We start from the raw sequence: 5,799 nt of genomic DNA, 5'->3' as shown, positions 1-5,799 counted from the left end.
TTGTAGTAGAGCCTGAAGTCAGGCAGGTTGATTCCTCCAGTTCCATTCTTCTTTCTCAAGATTGCTTTGGCTATTCGAGGTTTTCTGTATTTCTATACAAATTTTGAAATTATTTGTTTTAGTTCTCAGAAAAGTACCATCGTTAGCTTGATAGGGATTGCATTGAATCTATAGATTACTTTAGATAGTATACTCATTTTCACTATATTGATGCTTCCGATCCCTGAACATGGTATATTTCTCCATCTTTTTCTGTCATCTTTGATTTCTTTCATTGGTGTTTTATAGTTTTATGTATATGTCATTTGTTTCTTTAGGTAAATTTATTCCTAAGTATTTTATTCTTTTCATTACAGTGGTGAATGGGATTGTTTCCTTTATTTCTCTGTTTTCTCATTGTTCAGTTCACTTCAGTTCAGTTGCTCAGTCGTGTCTGACTCTTTGCGACCCCATGAATTGCAGCACCCCAGGCCTCCCTGTCCATCACCAACTCCCAGAGTTCACCCAAACTCATGTCCATCGAGTTGGTGATGCCATCCAGCCATCTCATCCTCTGTCGTCCCTTTCTCCTCCTGCCCCCAATCCCTCCCAGCATCAGAGTCTTTTCCAATGAGTCAACTCTTTGCATGAGGTGGCCAAAGTATTGGAGATTCAGCTTTAGCAGCATTCCTTCCAAAGAAATCCCAGGGCTGATCTCCTTCAGAATGCACTGGTTGAATCTCCTTGCCGTCCAAGGGACTCTCAAGAGTCTTCTCCAACACCACAGTTCAAAAGCATCAATTCTTCGGTGCTCAGCTTTCTTCACAGTCCAACTCTCACATCCATACATGACCACTGGAAAAACCATACACTTGACTAGACGGACGTTTGTTTGGAAAGTAATGTCTCTGCTTTTCAATATGCTGTTCAGGTTGGTCATAACTTTCCTTCCAAGAAGTAAGCATCTTTTAATTTCATGGCTGCAGCCACCATCTGCAGTGATTTTGGAGCCCCCCCAAAAAAAGTCTGACACTGTTTCCACTGTTTCCCCATCTATTTCCCATGAAGTGATGGGACTGGATGCCCTGATGTTCATTTTCTGAATGTTGAGCTTTAAGCCAACTTTTCACTCTCCACTTTCACTTTCATCAAGAGGTGCCTTAGTTCCTCTTCACTTTCTGCCATAAGGGTGGTATCATCTGCATATCTGAGATTATTGATATTTCTCCTTGCAATCTTGATTCCAGCTTGTAGTTCTTCCAACCCAGCGTTTCTCATGATGTACTCTGCATATAAGTTAAAAAAACAAGGTGACAATATACAGCTTTGATGTACTCCTTTTCCTATTTGTTAGTGTATAGGAATTCAAGGGATTTCTTTGTATTGATTTTATATCCTGCAACTTCAATACATTCATTGACTAGCTCTATTAATTATCTGGTGGTGTCTTTAGAGTTTTCTATGTAGAGGATCATGTCATCTGCAAACAGTGAGTGTTTTACTTCTTCATTTCCAATCTGGATTCCCTTTATTTCTTTTTCTTCTCTGATTATTGTGGTTAAGACTTCCAAATCTATGTTGAATAGTAGTGGTGAGAGTGGGCACCCTTGTCTTCTTTCTGACTTTAGAGGAAATGCTTTCAGTTTTTCACCATTGAGGCTAATGTTTGCTGTGGTTTATTGTAGATGGCTTTTATTATGTTGAGGTATGCTCCTTCTATTCCTGCTTTCTGGAGTTGTTTTTTTTTTTTTTTTTTTCCCATAAATTGATGTTGAATTTTGTCAAAGGCTTTCTCTGCATCCATTGAGATAATCATATGGTTTTTATCTTTCAATTTGTTAATGTGGTGTATCACATTGATCGATTTGCACATATTGAAGAATCCTTGCATCCCTGGGATAAAGCCCACTTGGTCATGAGGTATGATCTCTTTAATATGTTGTTGGATTCTGTTTTCTAGAATTTTGTTAAGAATTTTTGCGTCTATATTCATCAGTGATATTGGCCTGTAGTTTTCTTTTTTTGTGGCCTTTGTCTGGTTTTGGTATTAGGGTGATGGTGGCCTCATAAAATGAGTTTTGGAGTTTGCCTTCCTCTGCAATTTTCTGGAAGTGTTTTGTAGGATAGCTGTTAGCTCTTCTCTAAATTTTTGGTAGAATTCACCTCTGAAGCCATCTGGTCCTGGGCTTTTGTTTATTGGAAGATTTTTTCTATTAAAGTTTCAATTTCCATGCTTGTGATGGTTCTGTTAATATTTTCTATTTCTTCCTGGTTCAGTTTTGGAAGGTTATATTTTTCTAAGAATTTGTCCATTTCTTCCAAGCTGTCCATTTTATTGGCATATATTTGCTCATTGTAGTCTCTTATGATCGTTTGTATTTCTGTGTTGTCTGTTGTAACATCCATTTTCATTTCTAATTTTATTGATTCGATTCTTCTCCCTTTTTTTCTTGATGAGTCTGGCCAATGGTTTGTCTATTTTATTTATCTTCTCAAAGTACCAAGTTTTAGTTTTGTTGATTTTTGCTATATTCTCCTTTGTTTCTTTTCATTTATTTCTGCTCTGATTTTTATGATTTGTTTCCTTCTACTAATTTAGGGGCTCTTCATTTCTTCTTTTTCTAGTTTCTTTAGGTGTAAAGTTAGGTTATTTATTTGATATTTCTCTTGTTTCTTGAGGTAAGCTTGTATTGCTATGATCTTATATGTTCTAGCCCTCTGACCCCCAGGACTATATGTTTTATGGGTGCCACCTATGTGGGCTTTGTGGGTACTTGTGTTGTTGTGGGCTCACTACTGTTGACAGTTTTATAGGTGTGAATGGTCCCTGTCTAGTTTGTTGCCAGGTCTTGCTTTCCATGGAGTCTGCTGGTCTCTCATAAGTGGGAGCTGGCTGTGGAGTCCCTGGGGATAAGGTCCTAAATCTAGTGTTGATCTGCTGATAGATGGGACAAGTTTCTGACATTGCTAGCTAGAGTGTCTGATATGTGTCAGAGCTGGTCCCTGACCCTGGGGGCCACTGGGGCTAGTGGTCATCTATAGGTGGGCAGAGCTAGGGCCCTGGATGAAGGGCACTGAATAAAGGGCGCTGTGGGATGCAGAATTGGTGTTGGTCTACTTGGGAATGGATCTAGTTTCTGCCACTGCTGGGTGCAGCACACATAGTGTTCCGATAGGGCCTGTGCTCAATGTGTCCAGAGGCTGATGCCTGCCTGCTGTTGGGTGGGTTTGGTCCCAACATGGCACATTTCAGGGCTGTACTGGTCCTTGGACTGATGTACAAAGCCATGTCCTGGGCCCTCTTGTGGACTGGGCTGGGTCCCAGGGTGGCTATTGACTCAGGAGTTCTTAAAGCAGCTGGCTTCACCTGAAGCCATTTGCTTCACCTGAGGCTTCCTAGTATTAGTTCCCACAGGCTAGTGTACACAGCCAGGTCCCAGAGCTCATAAGACAGAGGGAGGATTCCACAATGTCATTTACCAACATTAGTGTCTTGGTAGTATGAGCTCCCCAAAATGGTTGCTTCCAATGTCTATGTCTCTAGCATGAAATCCAGTTTCTGGATTCTCTCCCAGATCAGCAGGTGGGTCTGACTAAGCTCCTTTCAAATTGGAACTTGTGAAATTTTGTGTGCTCCCTTTCAGAGTTGAGTCTCTACTTCCTACAGTCTCCTGGGTCTCCTGAATATAAGTTCCACTGGCCTTCAAAGCCAAATGTCTTGGGGTCTTGTTCTCCTTGTGCAGTACCTCCCCAGGCTCAGGAGCCCAATGTGAGGTGGAGAACCTCTGAAATTGTAATTATCTTTCTGTTTGTGTGTTTCCCACATCAGGGTATGTATGAGTCTTTACTGTGTCTCTGCCACTTCTACCAGTCTCATTGTGGTTTCTTACTTACGTCTTTTTCTATGGAAGGTCTTTTATTCTCATCTTCCAGTATTTCTTATCAATAGTTTCTCTGCCAGTAGTTGTAATTTTGGTGCCTGTGGGAGGCGGTGAACTTCTCCTATTCTCCTATCTTGGCCACTACTCTTAAACTAATATTTTTTATCAAAACTTTTGAGTGGTCAAGAGGATGATCAAAAGGAGGAAAGAAGGACTGTTGAAATAAATTTCTAGGCTCAAGCTAGGACCACTCCAGCTTGGAGTTCCACATCAGGAAACTAAAAGTTTGATAACTTAGAAGTAAATGCTCTGCTTTACCACAAATGCAATGTGTGCAGTCAACTAAACCCCCAATGCCAAGCTAAATCTGATGCTTCTTACCACAAAAAGTTTAACTATGTGTTGCCAACTAAAACAATGCACAACTTGAGAATTTTGAGTTGAGTTCTATTTGGGGCAAAATGAGGACTGCAGCCCAGGAGCACCTCAGTTAGTTCTGAGAAACTGCTCCAAAGAAATAGGAGGGGAAGGTCAACATATAAGATTTTCGTAAAGGGAGAGTTCAGTGCAATCAAGCACTTACTTTACAAGGGGTTTTCTGCTAGTTATGAGGAGCTGATATTATGAAAGGATTTAGTGCTTTTCTAGATATGAAGAGATGCAAGGATTGGGATCATGAAATCAGTTCCTGAAAATAGCTAACTATCCAAAGACCTGTTCCACCAGACTCCCTGGAGCACAGGGTGCCTCATTCCACCCTGAACTCCCTCAAGGGCTGTTGAAGGTCAACAGCTGCAGCACAGGGTTCATTCTCTGCAGAGGTAGATGACAAATGTCCTTGTTGTTGTTGTTGAGTCACTGGCAAATGGTCTTGGCAAGGGCCAATTTGTAGTTGACAGTGGCCCCAGCCAATTACATATTTTCTACTCTCTCTTCCTAGTTCTTTATTAGTTATTCTATAAAACTTTACAGCAGTATTGTATTTGACTACTTTGTATATATTCAAATTTTCAACTAGTCTTTATCATGTAAATATACCTCTTTAGAGAATAATTTCATAGCTTTTTATTTACTTTACTCATAATCACAAAGTCCAAGTGATTTTTATTAAGATTACAGACCTATGTATGTAGTTTAACTTTTTTTTCTCCTATTTTGACCCTGAATATTTTTAGTAATAGTTGTTGTAAAGTTGCTCAGTTGTGTCCAACTCTTTGCAACCCCATGGACTGTAGCCTGCCAGGCTCCTCCGTCCATGGGATTTTCCAGACAAGAATACTGGAGTGGGTTGCCATTTCCTTCTCCAGAGGATCTTCCCGACCCAGGGATCGAACCTGGGTCTTCCGCTTTGTAGGCAGACGCTTTTACCATCTGAGCCACCCGGGAAGTCAGTAAAAAATAAATAAAGGCATAAAAACATATTTTTTTCCTATTGAAAGAGAAAAAATGAGAGAAAAAATATATATATACATTGTTTTAACAAAGGCATTTAGTACATAGGTAGGTAGATAGATCTATCATTAGATAAGCAGGTAGTAGGTAGACAGGTAGAGATATAAATATGTATTAATAGTATTTACTATCTAATTATCTCTATCCATCTATCTATCAGTCATCTATCCTAAAATCTAATGAGGTAGGTTGGTTATAATTTTAGTACCTTGTCCTGAGATGAACCTTATGAAGGATGAAAAACACATTTATAATTATATTCCTTAGATGACTAGGGAGACTCTCTTGCCTTTTCAACTCAGTTTCTCATATCTTTATTTCCAAAATTAGAACAGGAAAAAAGTATATCATCTAGAAGGAGCTCAACCCACATGAATAAAAATATGCATAATGTACACACATACTTACTAATACATGTTCTACCTTATCCCAGACTAGCTCTTCTGAAGAGAAAGAAAAAGTCTTTAGAATTAGAAAACAATGTTCC

General features: G+C 39.5%; 1 non-coding gene across 1 annotated transcript; it reads right to left on the bottom strand.

Moving 5' to 3' along the window:
* Positions 1-5,173: 5,173 nt before the first annotated feature.
* Positions 5,174-5,246, bottom strand: TRNAC-ACA (transfer RNA cysteine (anticodon ACA)). The gene has a single exon. It is a non-coding gene; the product is annotated as a tRNA-Cys (tRNA).
* Between the last annotated feature and the right edge of the window lie 553 nt (positions 5,247-5,799).

The sequence above is a fragment of the Bos indicus genome, chromosome X (assembly GCF_029378745.1).
Source record: "Bos indicus isolate NIAB-ARS_2022 breed Sahiwal x Tharparkar chromosome X, NIAB-ARS_B.indTharparkar_mat_pri_1.0, whole genome shotgun sequence".
In the NCBI taxonomy this organism is placed as follows: domain Eukaryota; kingdom Metazoa; phylum Chordata; class Mammalia; order Artiodactyla; family Bovidae; genus Bos; species Bos indicus.
This window is presented reverse-complemented; position numbering and strand designations above follow the sequence as displayed.